Here is a 27,975-nt window from a genome sequence, read left to right as displayed (position 1 = left end):
CCATTCAATTTGGCAAGACAGTAATATCCCGTCGGGCGGGAGGGGCCGCAAAATCCTGGCCCAGGACTTAGTGGCCAGAAAAAATGAGTTTATAACACGGCCAAGCAGGTTGAGTATCAACTTGTGATTCCTTCCAACACAAACCAATGGCAGGTAGTAAGACTGAGTGAGATTCCTGGTCAGCCATGTGATGGAAAGAAATTGGGGCCTCTACCATCATTGTCCATAGCTCCAGGCTACAACATGCATGTAAAAGTCACCCAGTCTTACCGCCTGCTATTGGCGTGTGTTGGAAGGAATCACAAGTTGATATTCAGCTTGGACTCCTTGTGGAGGGCTGGTTGTTGGACAGCCAGTGTGGATCAGATTGATGCTAACAGCATGGAATTCGATCCCCGTTCCAGCTGGGGTGTAATTTGGACCTGCCTCCTTGCCCTACCCATGGTGGAGGTCATTACGCTGTGAGCCAGCCCTGCCTTTGGGCAGAGAACTGGAGAAGAAAATTAAGATTTTATTTGGACATGTTGACAATGCAGCACTCAACTAATGTAACTGCAATAATATTTGCAACTGGTAGGCCAATGTCATGTGACCAAATGTTACCTAATTAAGTATTACATGAGCGGTGTCATGTGATTGAGTGTCAAGTTATCAAATGTCACATGAGCAATTCTCCAGGAATGTGGCAAAATAGAACTGGCAATTCTACTTTGGAATGGGACTTCAACCCACAGAAACACGAGTGCTACATACTGTGATGGTTCATGTTGTGTGTACTCTGCCTGAAGGCAGGCCCTTGGCTCATTGTCTGCTGCTGCTTCATCCTGAGCCATTTTTCTTGGCAGTTTTGTCAGAGTTGGTTGCCATTGCCTTCCACTCTCAGGGGAAAGGTAAGGAGGCAGGTCCCAAGTCTACTTCAGCCAGAACGTGAATTAAACCCATGCTGTTGATGTTATCCTGAACTACACTAGTCAACTAGCCAACTGAGCTAACTGCCCCTACTGTGATGATTAAAAATCAATAAAAGATTGCTAGAAATCATTACTGAGGGCAAGAAAAAAGTTACAAAGAAAAATAAATCCCTTCTGATGAAAATAAAGCTACTCTTCACCACTTCACATGCTCCATGCTAGAATGATAATCTTGGAAGTCAAGAATAATCTAACCTTCAAAACAGGCTGGAACATATTTCAGGAAATTGAAAAGTTTCTGTGAGAAAGTTTTCCCTCAATACTTTAGGGTGTCACTCTGGCATAATCCACTCATTAAGACTGGCATGAAGCCTGCATATTTCAAGGGAAATAGGAAGAGTACCTTTATAGTCAAATATTTTTTCCCCCAGTCTCCTTTTATGTCAAGTCGATAAATACCTCCAAATTATGCATGTCCTGTTCAGTTAATTCCCAAACAAAACACTGGGTATTCCTGAAAGAGCAGCCCAATCAGAAGAGACAAGTGTTCAATTTATATAAATACCTGCTGGAGCACGATCCTAATTACGAAGGAAATGCAGCTGATCTGAGACACGGATCTGAGTCAAGATGCCTGTAAAGCAATGTAGCTGACAAAAAGGAGAATTCAATCAATTACTGGTGAGGGATGAATGGAGATCATTTGGTATGAAATTGTGCCCCAAGTGCCCATTTGTTCTACATTACCTTAGCTATCACACATAGATAAATGAAACAAGCAAATACTGGAGATGCCCTGCAGGTCTGTTCTGATATTACTCAAACTCCTGTGTATTCCTAGTATACTATATATATGCAAGTTCTTTTGCAATTTTACCTTAGTTTGTCAGCATTTGATGTTTTCTTTCTACATTTTTTTTTCCATGCAGATGTGTTGGACATGCAAATCTGATAGGAGGGCCTTTACAAAGGTACTGGTCTCTTGACATAAACCAATAGAATGCCTGCCTGATAGACATAGTATAGATTGCTACAGATGTCCCATTATTGATCACGCTGTGTTGGTCCACTAGCTGTTCATAGGTGCCCAACGCAATGGGAGGATTCTGCAAGTATGCCGACTAAAGTGAGTAAATAAAGCATTTGGGGAATCCCACACTACGATATGCATTGGAGACTTGGACAATCTAAAGAGGCACCTCAAATCACTGGAGAATAACCGCCAGCAATGCCTTGGCAAGATCCTCCAAATCTGGTGACAAGAAATGCAGTCGAACAGCAGCATCCTCTCCCAAGCCAAATTCCCTAGCATCGGGGTTCGAATCACTCAAAACCAGCTCTGCTGCATGGGAGATGTCCTCCATATGTCTGACACCAGACTCCTGAAAATTTGAGCTCGGTCATGGCAGAAAACTCCTAGGAGGACAGCAGAAGCACTTTAAGACATCTTCAAAGCATCCCTGAACAGATCAAGTATCCCCATCAACTCATGGGAGACCCTGACTTGTGACCAACCAAAATGGAGAAGGCTCATTTGAGAAGGCACGAAACACATTGAGAGAATTCATCAGGAATGTGTAGAGGCAAAGTTGAGGCATTGTAGGGAGTGCACTAACCTCCAAACAACTCATCTACCCAATCCTTCAAGCACCACCTGCCGGACAAGTGACAGAGTCTGCAGAATATGCATTGGATCTTTCAGCCATCTCAGAATCCATCGAACCAGAGCGGGAGCAAGATGTCCTCGATCCTGAGGGACTGCTTAAAAAGAAGGGGAATCCAAGCCTGCCATTGGAAAGAGATTGTGTGACTGGCATACAGAACTGTGTCTTGTGAAAGGTCACTGTGAAAAGCTAGCTAACAATATACCTTTATACCTCTTGTAATATAAATTAAACATAATACCAACACATTACCATAATAAGCCTACCTTGAGGACTTTAAACTTTCATACAATTAGAGGGTTTTCACTTCCACAGCATGTTGAGCAATAGCTCCTCTCTGCTCTCTCACACATTTACCTCTGAAATCCTTCAAGGATCAATCCTTGGTCTCCTCCTCTTCCTCATCTACTTGCTGCCCCTCGGTGACATTATTCAAAGACATTGCAGCAAATTCCATTTGCACATTGATGATGACATTGATGTACCTTTCCACTACCTCTTCCAACCCCTCTATGCTGTCAGACTGTTTGTTCCACATCCAATCTTAAATTCCCATTTAAAATTAGGAAGACCAAAGCTATCATTTTCAGCCCCTCCACTATTTTACACCTGCTCCTGATTCCATCACCTTCCCTGGCCCCAGTCTCAAGTTTAAGTAGAGCATTCTCAACTTGGTCAACTTTACTAGACGATGAGTTAAACTTCAACCCTGTATCTTTTCAATCCTCCACTTCTCTAAATCACCCTTCTTGACCTCTGCCTCAGCCCAACTGCATCTCATCCAGACCCTTGTTACCTCCAATGGTCAGAATATTCCAATGCTTTTCTGGCAGTCCTCTCCTTCTCCAGCTCTATAAACTTTAACTTATCCAGAACTTTGGTGGCTGTATTCTAACCTCACCAATTAAGTCCTAGCCACTTATCACCCCTGTGCTCACTGATCTACACTGAATCCCAGTTGGCCAACACCTCTTTCTCACCCTTAATGGTCACACCTACCCTTACTTTTGCAACCACCTCCAGCCCTACAACAGTGCGAGAATTCATAAGTCTTCAAAACCTGGAGCCTTCACCCCACCATTAGGAGTTGTACCTTTAGCCATCTTGACCACAAGCTCTAGAATTTCCTCCCTCAAGCTCTCTGCATCACCCAATAGCCTCTTCTTTGGTACAGCATTAATTTTTGCTAATAAGATTTCTGTGAAGCACATCAGGATATTTTTTCTACAATAAACATACTACTTAATGTAAGTTTTTGCTTTAATGCCACGGCCGTGCATATATATTGTACGGCATTGACCAATATATAGAGTGTATTATCTGTATACCACTGCTGTCAGTCTGCTGTTCTACTTGTCTGTCTAAAGGAAAATATTCAATAAATATAAAGAGTAATATAATAACCCCGCTTCATTGTCATAATCTAAGCCACTTCACCTAGATCCAAGTTTATTATGAAGTTGAATGGGGCAGACTATCCCGAGTTCAGCCTGCAGAAACAGGGTTAACTATAACAGGAGTAATCCTGTTCTGCTGGATTTGAAATTGAGCCAATACAGGAAGTCAGTAAGAGAGAAAAAGAAATTTTCAGTAAAATGTGGCAGCAACCACCAGACCAATCTGTGTCGCATGTGAAAAATGCATTTGTACTACAATTCATGACACATCTGTAATTGAGACCACATTACCGTAGCACATTGATGCACTCTGCGAGGACTACATGATGCGATGAAGATAGGGCTGCATTAATAGAGTCAGAAAAGAGACTTTCTCTTACAATTTTTGACATGTGATGTACCTAAACTGGTTTTTCTGGTGTACGAGTACAGGGATAAAGCATTGGAGCCAACAACCATAATTTCTGGTCACAAGAGCAGTACATTGAGCTCCTATTTTTTTAAGAAAAAGGAGAATTTTCTGCCCTGGGCACAAAGGGCAATATAGCAATGCACGACACAAGGCCATGAGCCAGCCCAGCAAGCTGCCATCTGTCTCAAAGTGACTAGGCAGTAGCAATTGGCACAGAATGAACAAATCATGCCAGGATGCTGGAAAATTAGCAAGCGCATGGGTGGCAATGTTCTGAGGTTCATTGACTATTTGTATGCATACAGAACACAATCTTTCTCTATTTGCAGAATTTCATTGTACTTTGGGTACGTGTGTATATTTCCAAATGCAACAGTCAGATATTCCATCCATTTTGATGGTGCTTACTTTGATAAGGTGATCTGTCACCCTCAGCAAAGCATCTGTCATCTGCTTTACACAGTGATATATAATAGATTAGCTGAGCACTGCAATATCACCTTCAGGGTGTGAAATAAGGCAGAAGCATGGAAGGCAGGAACAGCTGTTACATTTTCTTCAGCAAGCCAAGATGCACTAACTGCAGAATCTGTTTTGAAATCAGCCTGAAACTCCTGATGGAAATCTGGGGGGGAAGACTTCCTCTGTATAGTGAAATTCCAAATAAATTCTTTATCAACAGCCTTCTGACTTTGTTACAGCAAACACAAAAATAATCTTTCCCATTAAATTCAGTTTTATAGCCAATATATAGACAGACATTCGCCAAATGGGAAGGGAGGTGCCCTCTCCTTCTCCCTTGTACTCTCAGCATTAGTTACCTCTATTGATGGACCTGCTGACCCTGCCAAGCTGACAGCCCTCTGATTGGACCAGCAGCTCAATTGTCCTCATTTAGACTGTGGTCCCAGCTATGGCCGCTTAATTGGCCACCGTCAATAAAATTTTCTCCCCACCGCACCCTCGCAGTCCCACCTTGGGACATTTTTGCTACATTAATGGTGCTGTGTAAATGCAATTATTTATTGCTAGATGCCCATAAACACACATGAAGAAAATTAGACACATCGCAAGTGTAGTAACTGAGCATATAGCCCCTCCTGCGGTCTATCGAGGGTCATGTGATGTTCTGTGGTGGCTCCGACCAGTGAGCCCTAAGCGTGGGCAATCCGGGGGTGGGTGGGGGGGGGAGGTGGGCGGCTGGTGGAGCTTCCCAGCTAGAGTCCTGACTGAGCCTGTAGCACCTGAAAAGCTCTCTGTAATAAAGTTCAGCTGTTTCTTGTTGCAACCTGTCCGCTCCATCAAGTCATTACATTTGGCAGCGAGGGTAAAATAGCTCTGACTCTGCACCTCGCTCTGTTACCACGAGTACATCAAATCTTAAGAAAGAAAAGAAAAAAAAAAACTGCTCACCAGTCATGCCACTCTTTGGCAGAATTGATCCATATGATGCAACTATGGAAGACTGGAGCCAGTATGTACAGCGCCTTGGATTTTATTTCGTAGTGAATGAGATTACCACAGAGGAAAAGCAGAAAGCTATCCTTTTGACAGTCAGACATGCAACCTCATACAACAGGATGATATAGATGGGCTGTTAAGATGGGCAGAGCAGTGGCAAATGGAATTTAATCCTGAGAAGTGTGAGGTGATGCATTTTGGGAGGACTAACACGGCAAGAGAATATACAACGAATGGTAGGACCCTAGGAAGTACAGAGGATCAGAGGGACCTTGGTGTACATGTCCATAGATCTCTGAAGGCAGCAGCACAGGTAGATAAGGTGGTTAAGAAGGCATATGGGATACATGCCTTTATTAGCCGAGGCACAGAATATAATAGCAGGGAGGTTATGTTGGAGCTGTATAAAACACTAGTTAGGCCACAGCTGGAGTATTGAGTGCAGTTCTGGTCGCCACACTATAGGAAGGGTGTGATTGCACTGGAGAGGGTGCAGAGGAGATTCACCAGGATGTTGCCTGGGCTGGAGCGTTTCAGCAAGGAAGAGAGACTGGATAGGCTGGGGTTGTTTTCCTTAGAGCAGAGAAGGCTGAGGGGGGACCTGATAGAGGTATACAAGATTATAAGGGGCATAGATAGGGTAGATAGGAAGAAACTTTTCCTCTTAGCGGAGGTGTCAATAACCGGAGGCATAGATTTAAGGTAAGGGGCAGGAGGTTTAGAGAGGATTTGAGGAAAAGCTTTTTCACCCAGAGGGTGGTTGGAATCTGGAACTCACTGCCTGAGCGGGTGGTAGAGGCAGGAACCCTCACAACATTTAAGAAGTATTTAGATGAGCACTTGAAATGCCATAGCATACAGAGCTACGGGCCAAGTGCTGGAAAATGGGACTAGAATAGATAGGTGCTTGATGGCCGGTACAGACATGATGGGCTGAAGGGCCTATTTCTCTGCTGTATAACTGTATGACTCATTCACAACCTGACGGCCCCGAGCGTGCCCAATTCTAAGTCCTATAATGAATTAGTGGACCTCATGAAAACACACTTCGAGCTGAAGCCATCTGTAATAATGCAGCATTTTAAATTTACTTCCAGAGTTAGAGCCCCGGGAGAGTCCATCACAACCTATGTAAAGAACTTGAAGCAGTTAACAGAACACTGCAACTTCAGGAACACATTGAAGGATATGCTGCGGGACTGATTACTTTGTGAAGTTAAGGGCGACGCCATACAGCGCCATTTACTCGCTGAAGTCGACATTGACTTTAATCGTGCACTAGAAATCTCCCTCGCCATGGAAAGTGCTGTGAGAGACTTGCAGGCTTTGCAACACATACAACATGATGCTGTTCTTCATGTGGGGCAGGAACCTACCACTGAGCATGGCTCGAAAATCAGACCCACAGCATCGAAGCAAGATTCAATGTCCGCTGTTAGAAACATGAAAAGGCCTGTAGAAATGCTTCAGCAGTGACTCCAAGATTAAGTTGTTATGGATGTGGAGGTGACCACAGAGCAGACACCTATAAATTCAAGGAGGGCGAATGTCATTACTGCCGAGAGTAAGGCCATGTGGTAAGGCAATGCCGGGCAAAGTCAAAGCAGCCTGCAAAGCAACAAACCAACATGATTGAGCTAAAGAATACAGCAGAGACTGAAGCTGCCGACACTGATGTTTATTCCCTGTATAATGTAACCGCTGTGAAAACCGAACCTATCACTGTCACAATCCAAGTTAATGAGAAGCCACTAATAATGGAGGTGGATACGGGTGCCTCAGTGGTGGGAGAGCACACTTTCAAATACCTTACTGAAGGCAGACAGCCAACAAACCAGGAGTGGACAACTGCTAAATTAAGAACATACAAGGGAGAATCTATTCAGGTAAAGGGCATCGCCACAGTACCAGTAACTTATAGGCAACAGACAGCCAGCTGCCTGTGACAATAGTGAAAGGAAAAGGGCCAGTCTTTTAGGCCGAGATTTGCCGCAGAAGATCAAGCTTGACTGGTCTGAGATATTTCACCTGGAATCAGGAGGAGTTCCTGAACTGCTAAGGAAATACAACATGGTATTTTGGGATGAATTAGGGAAGTTAAAAGGTGTGCACACCAAGATATATGTGGATCTTCAGGCGACACCACATTTCTTTAAGCCCAGACCTGTGCCTTATACGTTGAAGGAGAAGGTGGATGCAGCACTGTGCTGGTTAGAAAAGCTGGGCATCATCCAACCTGTCCAATTCTCAGAGTGGGCAACACCCATAGTTCCAGTGGTTAAGCCTGGTCAAACCATACACATCTGTGGGGACTATAAATTGACTGTAAATAAGGCAACAAAACTGGACAAGTACTCCATTCCAACAATAGACAACTTATATGCAAAACTGGCTGGAGGCAAGTCCTATACAGAATTGGATATGAGCCATGCCTACCAACAATTAGAACTGGATAGCACGTTAGCATGTCGAGAGAATATGTGACCATTAACACACACAAAGATCTCTATCAGTACACTCGCCTACCCTTTGGAGTCTTGTCTGCATGCGCTATCTTCCAGAAAACAATGGAGAGTCTTTTGCAAGGACTTCCCCAAGTGGTGGTATAACCTAGATGATGTTCTGATCACAGGGTTGACCGAGACCACACACTTGGCCAATCTGGAGGGGCTGCTAAGAAGGTTCATGGAAGCCGGCATATGATTAAAGAAGGAAAAATGCACGTTTTAAGCACCAGAAGTTACTTACCTGGGTCACAGGGTGGACACCATGGATTTGCATCCAGTAGAAGAGAAAGTTCGGGCTATAAAAGATGTGCCCTCACCATCCAATGTAACTGAGCTCAAGTTCTTCCTAGGTATGATCAACTACTATAGCTGCTTCTTGTCTAACTTATCAACTGTGTTGGCACCATTGCACTTGTTGTTAAAAAAGGATCACTGTTGGTCGTGGAATTCACAACAGGAAGAAGCCGTTGTGAAAGTAAAGAAACTGTTGATTTGGTCATGTTTATTGGTACACTACGGCCATCGAAAAGAGTTGGTAATAACATGTGATGTCTCTCCTTATGGTGTAAGAGCCATGTTACCACATAGAATGGAAAATGGATCAGAAAGGTCCATTGACTCAGTCTTGAGACTCTCTCCACAGCCGAGAAGGGTTATTTGCAGCAAGAGGAGGAAGGTTTATTGGTGGTATTCGGGGTGAAAAAATTCCACCAGTACCTACATGGATGACATTTTACCATTGTGTTGGACCATTAACCATTAATGGGTTTATTCAGTGAGGATAAGGCCATTCTACCAATAGCATCAGAATATAATGTTGGGCTCTGATACTATCTGGCTATGAATATAATTTTATGTATCGCCCTGGCTTACACATTGCAAATGCAGACGCACCCAGTCTTCTCATGTTACCAGATAGCATTGTACATGCTTCTGTTCCATAAGAAGTTGTGCTATTACTGAATTTCTTGGATTCTTCGGCTGTGTGTATGAAGCAAATTAGAAATTGGACAAACAGAGAAAGTTAGAGACTCTGTTTTGCAAGTATGGTTGAATTTGCCTGTATCTGAAGATTTGAGACCATTCCATGCCAGAAACAGAGTTAAATTGTCAAGATGGAATTTTGTTGTGGGAATCAAGAGTTGTTGTCCCATCACAAGGTAGAAAACCACCCTTGACAGAGCTTCACAGTGTGTATACAGGCATATCAAAGATGAAAATGCTTGCCTGAAGCAATGTTTTGTGGCCAAGCATTGAAAGTGACATTGAAAGCATGGTCAAGCACTGTCTCCACTGTCAGCAATAACAGAAGTTGCCTGTTTCAGCTCCCCTGCATCCGTAGGAATGGCTTGGTCAACCCTGGGTTAGATTACATATTGATTATGTAAGATCATTCTTAGGTAACATGTTTTTGTTGATTGTTGATTGTAGATGCATACTCAAAATGGTTGGATGCATACGAAGTCAAATTGCTAACATCGAGCGCAACTATCGAGAAGCTGTATCACTGTTTTACCATACATGGCCTACCTGAAATTGTCATTTCTGATAACGGTACAGCCTTTACCAGCATAGAGTTTCAGAAATTCACGGATCTGAATGGAATCCACCATATAAAGATAGCCCCTTGGCATCGCTCATTGAATGGTTTAGCCGAGAGAGCTGTACAAACTTTCAAGTCTGGAATGGAAAGGTTATCAGAAGGTACGCTAGAATCTCAACTTTCTCACTTTCTTTTCAGTTATCATACAACACCACATTTGACTATGGGTTCAACACCGCCTGAATTATTGATGATTACGTACACAGTTAAGCCTGCTGTTTCCAAATTTAGAGGGGAAGGTAGAGTGGAATCGGAGTAATCAAAAATTTAACCATGACATACACAGCAAAGCTCGCACATTCAGTGTAGGTTATATGGTATTCGTGCAAAATTTCAGAAGTGGACCTTGTTGGGTTCCTGGAATCATTGTCTCAGAGACAGGTCCATTATCTTTCCAAGTACAAGTGGAAGATAGAATTGTCCATAAACACGTAGGTTATATTTGTGCTAGTGAGACATTCTAACAACCAACTATTCCGCCTGTGATTAACGTCAAACCATCAATTCCTGAGGTGACTGACTGACCTAGAATAGACATGCTCAATGTATTTGTAGAGTTGCTAAACCCTGAACTGCCACTCTGATGATGTGTCTCATGCTGCAGTTCCAGATCCTGGCAATCCTGTTGAGGAACCTCAAGTGGTAGAGCTACGCCTTATAAGAAGACCACCTCAGAGACATGATCTTTAATCACACAAAGTTTTATATATGTATATGTTGTTGGATATTCAAATGTTTCCCTGTAAATAGATTGTAAAAAAACTAAAGGGGGAGCAAATATAGCAACTGAGGGTATAGCCCCTCCTGCGGTTTATCAGGGGATCATTTGATGTTCTGCAGAGGCTCCGACCAGTGAGCCCTAAGCATGGGCAATTGGGGAGGGGGGGCTTCCTGACAAGAGTCCTGATCAAGCATGTAGCACCTGAAAAGCTCTCAGCAATAAAGTTTAACTCTTACTTGTTGAAACCTGTCTGCTCTGTCGAGTGATTACAACAAGCAAACATATAAATTAAGAAATGCACTATATAGGAAAGTGGGCAAAGAGCACTTGCGCAATATCCAAGTGGGGAAAATGGAGAGTTTAATCTTAAGCTTATCATCTATAATTCAGCTGCATTAAAAGACAAGGGTATGAAAATTAAACAATTAGTGGGCTACAGTATAAAAGAAATTTATGAAAAAAGATTTTTGCCATCCTACATTTTTGGTTAATAATTTTCTCCAATAAATTTTCAGCTCCTTAACTCTCCTGTAGGAGTTTACTAATGATAAGAACATAAGAAATAGGAACAGGCGTAGACCATATGGCCCATCGAGCCTGTTCCGCCATTCAATGTGACCATGACCGACCTTGGGTTTCAACTGCACTTTCCCACCCACTCCCCATATTTCTTGATTCCCCGAGAGACCAAAAATCTATCTATCTCAGTTTTAAATATATTCAATGATGCAGCATCCACAACCTTCTGGGGCAGAGAACTCCAAAGATTCACAACTCTTTGAGTGAAGAAATTTCTCCTCATCTCATTCGTAAAAGGTCAGCCCCTGATCCTGAAACTGTGCCCCCGTGAGCTAGATTCCCTAGCCAGGAGAAACAATGGCCCAGATTTTCACCACGAAGGAGAGGTTCCTTATCATGGCAAAAATCCTGGAAATGGGCGAAAATTCCAAGTCCCGCCCGTGAAGCCAGCATTTCCCATCTTTGCGAGGGTGACTGGAGTCAGGCTGGCATTCACGCATGTGAGATTTGCAAAGGCACCAGCTGCCTCCACTGAAGTGGGATTTTGGAAGGCCAGGAATGTGAAACCCAGAGTGTGCAGATTAGAACAGGCAAGCGGGGTTCTTAACTTGGTGGACTAATTTGGATAGCCAGGAATACCCCTTTGGAGAGGTAAGGTACCCCTTTAGATAGGGTACTGGAACACTTTTGGGAGAGGTAAGGCACCCTTTCAGATGGTTAAAATTAAACATAGTTAAGCACTTATTGCACACAAACTCATTGGAACTGTCAAGCTGGGTTGGCATAGGGGCATGAGGGGCCGTGGGTGATGGGTGGAGGGTATGGTTTGGCATAGGTTGGCATGGGTTGGGCATGGAGTGTGCACAGAGGCGTGGTGGGTGGGGGGAGGGGGGGTGGTGAGAGGAGGGCTGTTTTTTGTTTTAATCTTTTCTTTCATTTATTTATACATAGTGCTGGCGCAGAGACAGGCCTTCCGCCCAGACCACCTCCGCATCTGTCAGCTTTTTCACTCGTTCCGGGGTCGCCCACCCTGACTTTAGCCTGCAAGCCCCACCCTGACTGAAAACCCGAGCTGCGGGCAGACATTTTTAAAGGTTGGGTTTGCAGAGCTCAGAAATCTCTGCACACGCGACCTGGGGACGAACACCTGGGCCAACATCACAATATCCACCCTGCCAAGACCCTTCATAATCTTGAATGTTTCAATGAGATCACCTTTCATTCTTCTAAATGCCAGAGAATATAAACCCAATTTAATCAGCCTGTCATCACAAGACTCACCCCAAAGATCAATTGAGTGAACCTTTGCTGCAAGTATACCCTTTCTTAAATGTGTCAACCTAAACTGCACATAGTTCTCCAGAAGTGGTTTCACCAAAGCCCTGTACAATTGTAGCAAGATCTCTTTATTCCTGTACTCCAATACTCTTTCAACAAAGGCCTATTTGCCTTTTGCCTTCATAATTGCAGGCTGTACCTGCATGCTAACTTTCTGTGTTCCTTGCATGAGTACACCCAAGTCTCTTAAAATGTCAACATTTATACATTTCACACCTTTTAAAAAATACTCTGCTTTTTTATTCTTATGATCAATGTGAATAACCTCACACTTCCCCACATGATACTCCATTTGCCACGTTGTTACCCACTCATTTCACCTGTCTATATCTCTTTGCAGCCTCTCTGCGTCCTCCTCACAGCTTGCATTCCCACCTAGGTTTATACTGTCAGCAAATTTAGATGCATTACTGTCTATCTGAGGGCATGGTGGTGTATGAACACTGGTTTCCTTGTGGACATTCGACAAAGGTGGACATTCTTGTTTTGTGGTTTGTTTTTGTGGTAATTTGTGTGTGGAGCTGGAAGACATAGGTCGGGTTCTAAATGAATACTTTGTGTCCATGTTCACAAGTGAGAGGGACGACGTGGGTATGGAAATCAGGCAAAAGGGCTGTGATATAATTAAATAAATTAGCATAGAAAGGGAGGAGGTTCTAAGTGGTCTGGCAGGCTTAAAAGTAGATAAATCCCCAGCCCTGGATGAAATGTATCCCAGGCTGTTGAGTGAGGCAAGGGAGGAGATAGCAGGGGCGCTGGCAATAATTTTCAATAGCTCTCTGGCCACAGGAGAGGTGCCAGAGGACTGGAGGACAGCCAATGTGGTACCGTTATTCAAGAAGGGAGGAAGGGATAAACCAGGGAGCTACAGACCAGTCTGTCTAACTCAGTGGTGGGGAAACTATTGGAAGCAATTCTAAAGGACAGAATTAATCTACACTTGGAGAGGCAGGGATTAATCAAGGACAGTCAACATGGTTTTGTTAAGGGGAGGTCATGTCTGGCCAATTTGATTGAATTTTTCAAAGAGATGACCAGGCGTGTAGATGAGGGCAATGCATTTGACGTAGTCTACTTGGGCTTCAGCAAGGCTTTTGATAAGGTCCCACATGGGAGACTGATAATGAAGGTAAGAGCCCATGGGATCCAAGGCAATTTGGCAAATTGGATCCAGAATTGGCTGAGTGGCAGGAAGCAGAGGGTGATGTTCGAGGGGTGTTTTTATGACTGGATGCCTGTGTCCAGTGGGGTTCCACAGGGATTGGTGTTAGGTCCCTTGCTGTTTGTGGTATATATAAACAATTTAGACTTGAATGTAAGAGAGTCGATCAGTAAGTTCACGGATGACACGAAAATTGGTGGGGTGGTAAATAGTGAGGAGGATAGCCTTAGATTACAGGAGGATTTAGACGGGCTGGTCAGATGGGCTGATCAGTGGCAAATGGAATTTAATCCGGATAAATGTGAGGTGATGCACTGGGGCAGGAAAAACAAGGCACGGGAATACATGATGAATGGTAGGACCCTGGGAAAATACCGAGGATCAGAGGGACCTTGGTGTGCATGTCCACCGGTCCCTTAAGGTAGCGGGACAAGTAGATAAGGTGGTTAAGAAGGCATATGGGATACTTGCCTTTATTAGCTGAGGCATAGAATATAAGAGCAGGGAGGTTATGCTGGAACTGTATGAAACACTGGTTAGGCCACAGCTAGAGTATTGCATGCAGTTCTGGAATCCACATTATATGAAGGATGTGATTGCACTAGAGAGAGTGCAGAGGAGGTTTACCAGGATGTTGCCTGGGCTGGAGAGTTTTAATTATGAGGAGAGATTAGATACACCTGGGTTATTTTCCCTGCAGCAGAGGAGATTGAGGGGGGACACGATTGAGGTGTATAAAATTATGAGGGGCATAGATAGAGTCGACAGGAGGGAACTTTTCCCCTTGGTGGAGGGATCAATAACCAGGGGGCATAGATTTAAGGGAAGGGGCAGGAGGTTTAGAGGGGATGTGAGGAAGAAGTTTTTCACCCAAAGGGTGGCGGGAATCTGGAACTCACTGCCTGAAAGGGTGGTAGATGCAGAAGCCCTCATAACATTTAAGAAGTATTTGGATGTGCACTTGCGATGCCATGGCACACAAGGCTATAAGCCTAGTGCTGGAAAATGGGATTAGAATAGCTAGGTACTTGTTTGACCGGCACAGACTCGATGGGCCGAAGGGCCTTTTTCTGTGCTGTAGACCTCTATGACTCTATTCTTCATGTGTGAGATTAGGCCAGTGTGTCCAATACACCAACCCCTTGTCAAATGTGGCAAATTGATGCTGATTTTTCTAATTAGTGAACAAAAGTAAGCAATAAACACTGTCATTGGGCACTAGATATCAATACACATATCCACCCTCATGGCTTGTCACAAATTCTTATTGGATAGCACTGGCTCAAACGGTGTCAGCAGGCTACACAACTTATGATGTAAACTGCTGAGACATCAGAGGAACAGAACGCTACTTTCCTCAGAGGAGCTTCAGTAGTGCTGGGACTCAATCACCTAGCCCATGGGTAATGTGAATCAGATAGTTTTCCATGACCAGCATCCTGTGGGACAATTGGTTGCCAGCAGAGAAAGTGCTAATGTGAGTATTCAAAGAAAGGGCAGATGAGAGGAGCAGCATGATTTGGACACAGGGGAAGGGAAACTGCTCACAGGCAATTAGGTTCTGTTTTTAAATACTGACAGTTAAAACCCAAAGAGAGAAAAAAATAATTGAAAATGAACTGATAATGAAGGTATAATGAAAAGATGTAAGGAAAAAGGAGAGTAGTAAAGGGAAAATATAATGCAAGGGATAAATGGGCTAAAAATTTTCACTCTGGGAACAGTGAACCAGGTGCAAATTACACACAAAATGACACTAGTTTTGCTGTGTGAATTTTTCCTCAAGTTTTGACTCAAATTAACTTACATATGAAAATTTTCCATGAACCAGGGCAATTGCACAGCATTTTAAAAAGGTATTTTTTTTTAAAATTGCATTAGCAAAATCCTTGACATATTTACACGTGCTAACCTGGTGCAGTTTTATTAATGCAAATGAAAATGGCTTTATTACAAAAGATTGGCATTTTTAATCAGTGACTGGTCCATTGTCTGTGAATACCCAAATTTTAAAAAGCTGCAAATAATTGTTTACTAATTAATTACATTGGTGTAAGTTAGTTAGCTTTGAAGTAATTTTTTAATAAAATGCTTCCAAAATGTCCCTATTAGTGCCTTTGAATCCAAAGAGAAAAGCTTAAGAGTTTTCTTGAAGGCTTGTAAAATGGGCAAAATCAGCAGAAACTTGGCAACACAATTAATTTAATTTGACTGTGTTGTTAGTTTTGTGGGGAGATCCTCTTCCAGTGCAATGTTTTTTAAGCCAGTGCAAAAGATTGTGAAACTCGATTTGCACAGAACGTAGTGTACCCTTGAAATTCCTTGATCTTTTATGCTAGCTTGACTGATTTTGGGCATGTCAGCACAACCTTCAGACAATAATGTACAGAGAATACTTGAGGGGAAGCCACTGAAATGTTTAAAAGCCAGCTGCTTACTGATTTTGAAATGTATTCTCAAATGCACAAAGTAGCTCAAATAATCAATTTATAAATTTAAACATATCTTACAAGAGAGGTTGATGTTAGCAATCAGGCAAAAGAGCATGGGTGAGCTGGTGAACTCAGCCTCTGTTCCGTCTGGGGGCAGACTAATTGCATCAACAAAATGCGGCACCCTAAGGTTCTGGAGCCTCCTGAAGTTAGGCTTAGATAGTGTTTAATGGAGAGGGGAGACACATGGAAAATTAATTGAAAATTAAAAGAATGGTGAAACTGAGGGAGTTGAAAAGCAGAGTGGCAACTTAACAGATGGTGTTGAGGTGTTGAGAGAGCGAGTGCATCGAGAATTCTGCCACTGGGCTATTGGAGTAAATCTGGCAATGCTGGCAAGATGTTACAAATGAATAGGAAAATCTGTTCTGTCTTTGCTGTTGCTTAATCGTGTGTAAGGTTATTTATCTATCCGCAATGTAAATGAAGAAATTTGCTTACAATTTTCCATTACCTTCTTTCCTTGAGCACTGTTTTGTGTGTTATGCAGCACATTTCCTATACTTTCTATGAAGTAAGAGGAAACTTGGAGGAGTTTTTTTGTCTTTATATGAAAATATGCTTTCAAGCGACTGCGTCCCTGCGACACCCTTCTACTCACAGATCAAATAGTTAAATGCGTGTAGAAAGGAAGGCATACAGACAGTCTTATATTTATAATGTATTTTTCATGTCTTCAGGACATTCCAAACGCTTTACAACTAATGAAGTACTTTTGAAGCGTAGTCACTGTCATAATGTAGGGAAAGAATCAGCCAATTAGCGCACAGCAAAGTCTCACAAACAGCAATGAAATAATGACCAGAATATCTCTTGCTCTTCTTCGAAATAGTGCCATAATATAGCATATCCTCACTTAAAAAAATACAATAATATGATAAAATAGTACATGGCAGCAGATCCATTTAGGAAAGGAGACACTTGGCTGGAATTGTCCCAGATTTACACTAAGTGCTGTAGTGGGTGAGGAAAAAGGTGTTTTACTTGTCAGCTGCAATGGGTTTTTGCACCATATTATCCCCTTCCTGGCGCGTCCTGCCTCATCAATAATCCATTCATGGGAAACCCTCTGGATCGCTGGTGGGCGGGCTCAGATTTGCCCGCCATGCGTGAATTCAGCGCTTCCTCGCTCCAGGCGCCATATTTAAAGCACACCAGGGCACAGCCTACTTCATGTCTACAGAGCAGGACTGCTCCAGGTGACAGATGGCCCCGAAAGCAAAGATGATGGCAGCCCCCAAATTTAGTGACACCTCTCTGGAGTGCCTGCTGGATACAGAGGATGGCTGCTGCAATGTCCCCTACCCCCGGTCTGGCTGCAGGACATCCACCAGAGTAATCAATCTGACCTGGGAGGTGGAGGCAGTGGCTGTCAGCGCCCAGGAGCACAGAGGAGGTCAGCCATCATGTGCAGGAAGATGACAAATACTCTCATCCGTTCCGTGGTCACTGTCAACTCTCACACACACCCTCACATCTCCATCAGGCTCATATCCTCTCAAGCTCACGTCCTCATCCCGCCCATGGCTCTGCTCACCACACAAACATTCCACACAGTGCCATGCGTCCTGCTTACACTCTCTCCAGCTGTTTTCATGCAGGGCAAGCTGGCTTATAAGATCAGGGAGATGTCCCAGACCAGGGGTGGAGTGACCCACCTTAGGCCCCTCAATTACTTTGAGGAGCGTGCTATTGAGCTGGCTGGTGAGGATGCGAACCATGTCTGCGGTGACGGTGAACACCCTCATGAGGATCCTGCACCACATCATCCCTCTCTCAACGCAACTGTGAATGCTCTCTCTCTCCTGCTTTTGACTCTGCTGCCATGCGCTAATCATCTCTACTTTGGTTCGCAGGAGCTCTGCCAAGTGACCGACACCCTCGGCCAGGCAGTCTCTCAGCTCCATCCATGTCCTCACTTCCAGCCAAGAGGACACCTCTTCCATTGAGGAGCTGGAAATAAGCAGCCTGGAAGACAGCGCTTATCCACACCCTGCAGCAGCGCAGAGACACACACCTCGGTGGGACCTAGTTCTAGAACAGGCTCGGGTTCACAATCTGGTGGTCACTGCATGGACATGTGTCTGCAGCAGGAGGAGGCAGGTTCAGCCAAGCTCCCCAGCACTCGGAGGACTGCTGTGGTAGCAGCATCTGTGAAGTCCGAGTCAGATGATGAGCCTCTGGATTCAGCCTTCCAACTCTTTGTGGAGAGTCAGCAGAAGGTGGGGGAACATCATGCAGAGATGTTGGGAGCTCTCAACAGAGTGGCACACGAGTTGAAGGAGTGCCTCCTCCCACTCTCTGATGAAGTGGTGCCCACATGTGCGCACATTGCAGTCTCTATGGGAAGGATGGCAGATACCATGGAGACCCTGGTCTAGCAGAGATGTGCGCAGACCTGCACTCCATTACGGTAGCCATGGGTGAGTTCCTGCAATGGCAATGTGAGAGGGAACTGGGGCACCTTGATGTCCCTCCAGGTTTTCCTTTTACTCAAGGAGCCAGGCCAGGAACCTTGGGCACCCGAAGGAAGGAAGAGCGGCAGCTGGGCACCCCTGGGTCATCCCCTCAGGAATCTCAGAGGTTGTCCACTCCCTCTGAGTCCACTTTTCCTGTGACCCCCTCAACTTTATCCTCTGGCACTGCAGAGGGATCAGCTGGCCCACAGGACGACAGCCAAAACAAGCCGGGGCCCTCAAACCTTGGCTCTCCAGAGGACTCCGAAGTCATCAGAGGCAACGTGGCTAACTACTGCACAGGCTGTCCCCACCCCTGCTGTGGATGTCAGGGCAGCACCTAGAAGGAGTGGTAGACCTAGAAAAGTTAAGAAATTCTGTTCACAAGTGGTTGCATGGGTGAATAAATTTTGTCACTTTATATTCTGCAAATATATTCACTTTCACTGAATAATGTGTAATGTTGCCTTTCAGCTTCATTTTACAGGCTTTGCGAATCCTCCCACTACATAACCCACCTCAAACCCCGCGCCCCTCCCTCCTACTAGCAGTTCGGTTGCACGCAGCCAGCCCACGAGTGATTTTGGAGGGAGAATTGTCTTTGGCAGGGCTTTTCAGAGCCTCATGCAAGCACTCTCCCATGCACGTGGAGCCTTGATCCATCATTTTACTGTCCTGAGCATTTTGAATGCTTTCTGCTGGGGTTCACTTTCAGTTGTCTATCTGAGCTGACCGGCATCTCCACCCACCCACTGATCAAACTCCCATGCAGCACCTGCGCCCGTCCAACACGAGACTCCGCTCACTTTCAATTTGACAAAAATGGTCATGGTAAAGTTTTTGATTAACTCCCCCACCCTTTCCCCTCCCCCAGTCACTCATTTCCTTTCCCCATCACGGTTGAACCCCCTGGCATCACCTTCCACCACCCCACCATCACCTACCAACTTGAACCCTTGTCATTCCAGGATGTCCAGGTGAATGTGCACGTTCCCTACCTTCCTGAGAACCCCACCCCCATCCACATTGACCTCCCCGACCTCCTCCTTCCCCCCTCATTGTCCATATCTGCCTCCGAGTCCCCATCAACCACCCTCAATGTCCCTTCTATCATTAGCAATGCACCCTCAGCCTCCCATCCTAGCAGATCCCTCTGTCTCCTCTCACACTCACCATCCCCTCCTACCACGCCCACACTCAGTTCCCTCCCCAGGAGCAGTCATTGACTCCACAGCCCCTTCGATTGCGCGTCCACATAGGTATCTGCCCCCTTACCCACTCCTTCACTCTTACTCCCTCTTGTAATCTTACTCCCTCCTCCATCTTACTCCCTCCTCCACCCTTACCCCCTCCTCCCTTTGGACACCTTCCCCTCTCTGAATTCCTTTCTGCCCCCAGACACCTTCCCCCTCTGAACTCCCTCCTACCCCTGGACACCATCCCCCCTCCGAACTCCCTCCCTTACACCTTCCTCCACATTTACACCAACCTCCCCACTTGCAGCATTCTCTTCCATTACACCCTCCTCCCCCCATACACCCTCCTCCCTTCAGGCACCTTCCCCCCTCCGAACTCCCTCCCTTACACCTTCCTCCCCGCTTACACCTGCCTCTCCACCTGCAGCATTCTCCACGTAACACCCTCCTCCCCCCATACTCCCTCCTCCCCCCAGACACCCTCCTTCCCCCTCCCAACACCTTTGTCCGCCTTAAACCTTACCCCACCTCGACACCTTTGTCCCCCCGCCACAACCTCACCCCTGCCCATCACATCTTCCTCTCCCACGCATACCTGGGCCTCCCTCTCCCACCAACCACACCACCCCCCGCCCCACCTCCCCGGTACACCTTCCTCTCCCCTACTTCACCGATCATTCATAGCAGCCCATGGCCAAGACCATGAGGTTCCAAAGCAGACCCGAAGCATCAACGGAGACCTCACACTTTCCGTGAGCTGCTTTGTGGTGGAGCCATGTGCATCCATCCAATAGGTGATACACGAGTTCCTGCAGGGTCTGATAGCTGTAGGGCTTCAGCATCTTCTTGTCCTCAGCTGCCGTGATCAGAGCAATGTCCTAATGGTAAGCCCTGACTTCTGCACATCACACGTGCCCAGATGTGTTCTAGGCCAGCTTGTTTTCCCATCGGCGTAAAGGTAAATCGGGCGTTAGGGGACGATTCCGGTCAGGCCTTACTTTTTGTCCCATTACCAGGATGTAAGTTAGGTTCACGCTGGCCTCCAGCGGGATTCACATTCCACTGTGCTGGACACCATCGGATGATCTTGCAGTAATTTCACACCGGCGTGAAACTGATTTCTGCCCCGGTGCCAAATTGTCGCCTCCACCGCCCACCATGACACTCACCCCCAACGGGACTGGACGATTCTGCCCACAGGAGATGTAATAACCCAGGCAGAATTCTAAGCAGATAACTTCTTCCAAAGGTGGCAAATTTCCCATTTGGGAGCAATTAAAGAATCAACAACAGGACTTTTCGAAGAAAGGGATAACTGTTCAAGATTTGCTACTTGCTGGATTAACAACTGCTTCTTAGACTAACACCCATCTAATGAAGTAGGTCATGCCTGCACACAGCAAGGCCTGGACACCATTCAGGCTTCAGCTGGTAAGTGGTAAGTAACATTTGTGCCACATAATGACCAACTCCAACAAGTAGAATCTAACCATCTCCCTTTGACATTCAATGGCATTAGCATTGCTGAATACCCCACCATCAACATCCTGTGGGCAGACCAGAAACTGAACTGGACCAGCCATATAAATACTATGGCTAGAAGAGGAAGTCAGAGACTCAGAATTCTGCTGCAAGTAACTCACCTTCTTACTCTCCAAAGCCATCAATAAGGCACACATCAGGAGTGTGATGGAATACTTCCCACTTGCCTGGATGAGTGCAACCCCAACAACACTCAAGAAGCTCAGCACCATCCAAAACAAAGCAGCCTGTTTGATTTACATCCATCCACCACCTTAAACATTCACTCTCTCCGCCATTGGTACATACAAAAGATGCACTGTGGAAATGTGAACTAAGGCTCAATATTGGGGCCCCTCTGGCCTCACTGTTCAGGCTCAGGGATCCTTCCCTGTGACTTCCTCCCAGCATAAATCCAAATTTTTAGGCCTTTCCTTTGTAAGCTGATATTTTTGGACTGACAGTGGAACAGGGCTTAGCTTTAGACATTCTGCAATAAGAGCTGAGCTCTCCCTTAACGTTCCTGGATCTAGTGAAACAAAATTGCTGTCGATCGCAATAGGTTTTTGCAAGTCATGAGATGAGATGATGACTGAGTGGTAAATAAATAACTGCAGCAGTTCAAGAAGGCAGCCCACCACCACCTTCTCAAGGGCAATTAGGGATGGGCAATAAATGCTGGCCTCACCAGCGGCACCCACACCCTGGAAATGAATAAAAAAGTGCTCCATGTGTCATTTGTTACATTTGTCCACAAGATCCTGACCTTATGTCAAGTGTTCACAGCAGCTTTTATGGCACATACTTTGTAATTTAAGGCTTACCTGGGCATCAAAGAATCATGGGCTCTGGTGTCAATCAGTGCAATGTGGCAGCAAATTAAACTTGACCTTCAGAAGTGACAGGAATTCTCTAACTCACTATTGGTTAGGCCCTTACATTACTAAAGATGCTGATTATCCCATGTGCTGGATATGGTTCTACAAGAATTTGGTTTTAAAAAGGAACTTACCTTTTCTGATTCATTTTATCTAAGTGGAGTAGAAGGATAGCACTATATTGGATCATAAGGGATTAACTGATTGTTTCCCCTTACTTTTGCCTGTTTTATCTTTCTCACAGACCATCATTTTTATTTTGCCATTCAGCCAAGACAATGCCCAATCACCAATTCTCCATTGATTCTGGCACCTGTGTAGCTGAATGCTTAGAAATGGAAAACTAAAAGATAGAAAAGGATAGTGTCCTTCCAGGATGCCATAGATCAGCTTGGGGAAATGTGCTGTAAATCACCACACAGCCTGGCAAACAGGGTAGTGAATAATTGCTACACTGACTCACAAACACATTGGAACGAGACAGATACCATATCATTTAAAATATTGCTAGTGTATGATTTGTTACAAAAGATAAAGAAAAATGTATCCTGAGGTACACAATCAATACAGCCAAAATGCTTACAGCTGTAATTAGTCATTAATGCTAATAAATTGCCATCATTTATAATTAGCACTGACGGACAACATGATTTTTAGTTATACCGGCTATGAATTTGCTGCCAAAAAATGATTACCCTGATCTTACTTACTCTTCATCAAGACTGGGTCCTCTAACTCCTTTTTATTACCTTATCTCATTGAAAATGATTATGCTGGCCATGGTTCAAAATTACCTCTTTCAGCTTTCAATTTATATAGCATCTGCTTCTGCATTCATCACTAAAATAAATTCAATTAACAGAGAAAGTCAGCTGTTTTGTACGCTCACCAGTGTTTTAAAGGCTGATTGATAACAGCCAATGATAAATTATCCCACACATATTCTACTTCAAAGCCCAATTGAAGAACAGTATTATTAACTTTTAATAATAGCTTATCAACTACATATCCTTACAGTTTGATGGAGAAAGAGATGTATTATTCTTTTTTGTGGTGTTAGGTTAGGAAACCTACCAGTGGTTGAAGTTCAGATCCGCTGACATTGTGCACACCCAGCTTCTCAGAGCTCCAAGGCAAGTCTTTTTTGGCATCAAAGCTTTGTCACATAGAGAAAGGGGAAAAGACTTGCATTTATACATGACCAATGCTTTACAGCCACTGAAGTACTTTTTGAAGTGTAGCTGTCACATAGAAAATGAGGTAGCCAATTTGCACACAGCAAGGTCCCACAAAAAGCCTGGAGATAATAATGAGATTTTGTTTCAGTGATGTTAGTTGAACGATAAATATTGCCGAGGACACCATATTTAAATACGTGCCACTTATATGGCTAGGAAAGATATTTAGGGGCATTGCCAAGATAAACAGTTATCAGTTAGCTGCCGCATTTTATGGGCATTGACTAATGTAAACTGTCTAGATTTGTAACGGCAATGCTCCTCCACTTAATCATGGCTCAAGCACCATTTCCTTTAATTGGATTTTTTTTAATGAACCAAGCTGTCCCACACCAGGTGCACCTCTAATAGCAGACTGAATGGACTGCCACAATTATACTGACCACTTGCATCATTGTTGAATGAAGGGAAAGCAAAGCATCCAGACATCTGGAATCAAACATACAATGAATCTGCACACCAGACTCTGAGTGCGAGTGACATTTTTAACAATTGGTGATGCAACAGGCCTAACTCAATTAGGTTCCTGCTGGACAATAGTTAAAATTTTAGGACCTAATAAAATTTGCCATTGCACTGAAAACAATGATTATCACCAGCAGTCCTAACCACGGCTGCTGTGTCAGATTAACAGAAATATACCAATAGTATAACTGGGCCTTTATCCATCAAGCTACCTGCAGCAATGTGATCTCCCTGTACAGTATCTCCCTGCTGAAGATATTTTGGCTGCACAAGACTAGGTTTCAGCAACACAACAACCACTGTGTTTTCAAGTAATATGGTGAATTTGCACTGTGATTTATATATATATATATATATAATGCGCACACACACACACACACACAAATTGTAGTGCAAATACCATGATTCATGTGAGACCCCCAAGAAATCAGCCCCCCATTTAAAAAAAAATTCTTTGTATAACACTTTGTTTGTTCAACAATCTTTGTTTAATATGTAAATGGTTGCAAATAAACCTTCTGTTAGCTTTTTCCATTAAAAGTCAATTCACAGTGAAACTGTAGAAACAATAGACTAGTTAACTCAGGGGTGGGAGATACTTTGTTTTGAAGTAGCCATCTTGCCACTCCCTGATACTACTTCAAACTGTACATGTACCTCCTGTCCTTTCTTTTGATTTAGGCAAGTATGACACAGCATCACCACCACCCACCAACACCAACCCCCCCAACCCCGGCCCCACTCCCCACCTCCACCCCACCACTGGGCGAGTGCAACACATGTGAGAAGAGACACTCAATCCCATGAAACAAATCACTTTGATTTGGAAGAGCTCTGTACTGTGAGTTTCCAGCACAGTTGAATTGTCTCAGTGGAGATTTTGAAGTTAAACCGAAAACTCATAGCTGCAAACCCTTGTCGACGAACAAGGCTTTATGTATTCCTGGGCTGAGGATTTTGATTTTCTCATCAAACCTGAAACTCCAGTGGTCAGAAAACAATTGACATAATACTTTTCACAAATGTAGTGCATCCCATGCATCTTACAAATAATTTTGACGTGTTCTCACTGTTGTAATGCTAGAACAAGGTGCCAATGGTCGCATTTTCCAATATTTTTGGATGTGGAAACTTCCAAGCGTATTTCCTACCATCATTATATCTTCCTTTAAATACAATAGATATTTTGATTGCTGGAGTTGTTACCCTTGTTTAAGAGGAAAACTTGGTAGTAAATTGTGGCTCATTTGCTGCAGTAAAAGGTTGTGAGATAATGAGATACTGTAAGGAGGGGGCAGTTTCATGGTCTGCTTGCTGATCTTGTGAAAGTATGAAAACATGTTGGGTGGGATTTTCCAGCCCTGATACTGGCGGGCATCATTGCTGGGCGGAGAGGAATATTTGGAGAGTTAAAAGTTGATGGCTCTCCAAATGTTCTTGCCCCACCTGCAATGGTGTCCACTGCTGGCAATACCAGGAAATCCCAGTCATTGTTCCAGATTGAGTACCAGAATTGTGTTGGGAATATCAAAAATTAGAAAAGGTTTTTCAAATTTTCAATCAACAGCTTGAATTCAATTGAGCAACTAAATCTCATCATTTTCAAATTTTCAATCAACAGCTTGAATTCAATTGAGCAACTAAATCTCATCATTTTCAGCCTAACCATTGTCATAGAGTTTGGTCAATTTGCAATTATTTTGATCAAATAATTTCCTGTTCCTAATTAATAATACAACACAATGGAAAAAAAAGTCATGACTAAACCATTGATATCTGAATATCTAATCGCCTTTTTACTCTTTTCATAATTTAGCTCAAGATTATTGCTTTTTTTTTGTAAAATGTCATTGAAAATGCATATTTTGAAGACCAGTTAAATTTGTAGTTGTTGTTGCCATTTACCTCAGAACATATCGATTCCACAGAGTTGGAAACTCTGGGCTGAATTGTTCCAGCTTTGGGCTGTGCGGTCAGTGGGTGGAGCAGGAGCCACTCGCCCTGGAGAGAGCGCAGTCGCTCGAGGTCGACATCCAGGGAGAGAGAGCGAGCCAGGTCACAAGAGCAAGACCGGGAACGTAGGAGGAGTCACTCGAGGTCACCTCACAGAAAACGGTCAAGGTCCCCACAACGACATGAGTCGAATTCAATATCATCTTCGAGGCAGGAAGATCAGGATTCAAAAGAACATGAGATCTCGGAGGCCGACATGGAGGGAAAAACCAAAGAAGAGATTAAAGTGCTGAAGGTGATGGGATTGCATGATGATAGCATGTGATGTCCTTTACACTGTGGCCAGGGCGACAGCAACCATTCCTCATCTGACATAACTTCCAGGCAGAGTCCTGCATTGTTTAGTTTGCACCCCAGAGTAAGGCAATGGGAGTAGGATGGTCTTTAAGCCTGACAGAGAAGGTTTGACTGCATTTGTGATGTTTATTCTGCATATTGTTTTGAAGTTACTGTACTATGAGCAAGAAATAAAAATACATCTTAACTTTCCTAACCCTACCGCTAACACCGCTAAGTCTTGGTGCTCCACAGACATCCACAGCAGATGTAGAGGCAGGCTGCTGACAGCTACGCCCTGTCTGTGATGACTTTGGCAGGCTTCGCCTGGAGTGTCGAGGCCTGGAGGCCCCCGGCCTGCTTTCAGGGTCCTGCTGTTTGACAGTAACGCCCTCCTCGGCCTGTGGAGCTGGAGCTACTAAGGTCGCAGGAAGAAGGGATTCAGATGGGCTGGACACTCCTGGAGTCACCTGGGTGGACGGCCCCAGTATGTGCACCTGCTGATCCTCCTCCCTATGGGTGCCTGAGGGCCACTGGTTGACTCCTCAAGGAGAAGGGGTAGCTGGAGTGAGATCGAGTTGTCCCGCACCCCTCTCACATACACACTGGTTAGAGGCCAGGGGTGGTGGGGGGTGTTGGGGGGGGGCGGGGGGGAGTTGCAGCCTTCTTGCATTTTAGGGCCATGTCTTCTTTGCAGCAGCTGTGTGCTAGAAGCACTGAGAGGTATGTGTGTGGCTGCATGGCTGGATCGAAATATATGGTGCCCGGCATGATGAAGCATCGAGGTGATGGCGTGGCAGGCGAATGAGAGCCCACCCACCATCAAGATGGCATCTTTCCCGGGAATGTATAATTAATGAGGTGTGATTGGGATGGTACACCGTGAAAAGCCATCATTGTGGCCAGCGGGTAAAATGTGCCTGAACTGTCTCAGCTGCAGAGGAATGATCACTTTATACATGGTTTCGCTAATGCGTGGCTGCTTCCCGCCCCTCCACTCCGCACGTGCTTGTGCACCACCATCAACTGCAGTGTAGCCCTTGCCCCATCCCCCACTCAACAGCAGGACAGCCCTTGCCCCACTCCAATGTGCCTGAACCTTGAAGTCCAATAGGCTACACTCATGAGCGCTGCACAACATAACTGCGCACTCACCTCCGAATTCCCCTCAAAGTGCAGCCTGCCAAGTGCAAGCCTTATATATGTTGTTGTAAAACACGTCGGCATGATCTTGGATGATCCAGTGTGGGGGGATGATCCCACTGGGATGGGCTTGTATTGATGTGCAACGTATTACAATGAGGTTCCCAATGTACAATGGCGGGAAATGCAGTCTGCCATTGCTGGGCAAAGTGGACGATTGCAAACTGGTTTCATGACTTTGCGAAACCCATTTTTGGCCTTCATGCATATTGTCCACTCATGCCGCTGAACACGCCTGACGCCAGCGGGCATGGAAGATTCTGCCGTCTATGTCTACAGTGACGAAGGCAATACCTGAGGATCAACATTCAATAATCATGCAGCTAAAAGCTCTTCTTATATGACTGCCTTCATACTGAATGATTATGGCACTAAGGTGACACTCAGATAAAGGTAGCAATGAAAACTATATCACAAAACAGATATCAAAATGAAAATGTACCAGCTCAGCTTTGGCATTCCTGTTTCATATCACTGTCTCCCTGCACATAGAGTCCTACATAGAGAACACTACCTGCTTGGATTGTAAGTGGGGAGCAGAG

At 44.6% G+C, this 27,975-nt stretch overlaps 1 protein-coding gene across 5 annotated transcripts in view; it reads right to left on the bottom strand.

Moving 5' to 3' along the window:
* Positions 1–27,975, bottom strand: part of lrrn1 (leucine rich repeat neuronal 1) — a 113,378-nt gene that overhangs the window by 67,966 nt on the left and 17,437 nt on the right. For 2 of the 5 annotated variants that reach the window (XM_078543758.1, XM_078543755.1), the window contains exons 1-4: positions 25,847–27,539; positions 23,313–23,394; positions 2,528–2,696; positions 1,477–1,561 (exon numbers count right to left, since the gene is read on the bottom strand). The gene's annotated coding sequence lies outside the window, so the exon portion shown is untranslated. Of the gene's footprint in view, positions 1–1,476; positions 1,562–2,527; positions 2,697–23,312; positions 23,395–25,846; positions 27,540–27,975 lie in introns of those variants that run through there. The other 3 variants (XM_078543756.1, XM_078543762.1, XM_078543767.1) reach the window with 3 other exon arrangements.

Source organism: Cetorhinus maximus, chromosome 6 (genome assembly GCF_964194155.1).
Source record: "Cetorhinus maximus chromosome 6, sCetMax3.hap1.1, whole genome shotgun sequence".
Lineage (NCBI taxonomy): Eukaryota > Metazoa > Chordata > Chondrichthyes > Lamniformes > Cetorhinidae > Cetorhinus > Cetorhinus maximus.
This window is presented reverse-complemented; position numbering and strand designations above follow the sequence as displayed.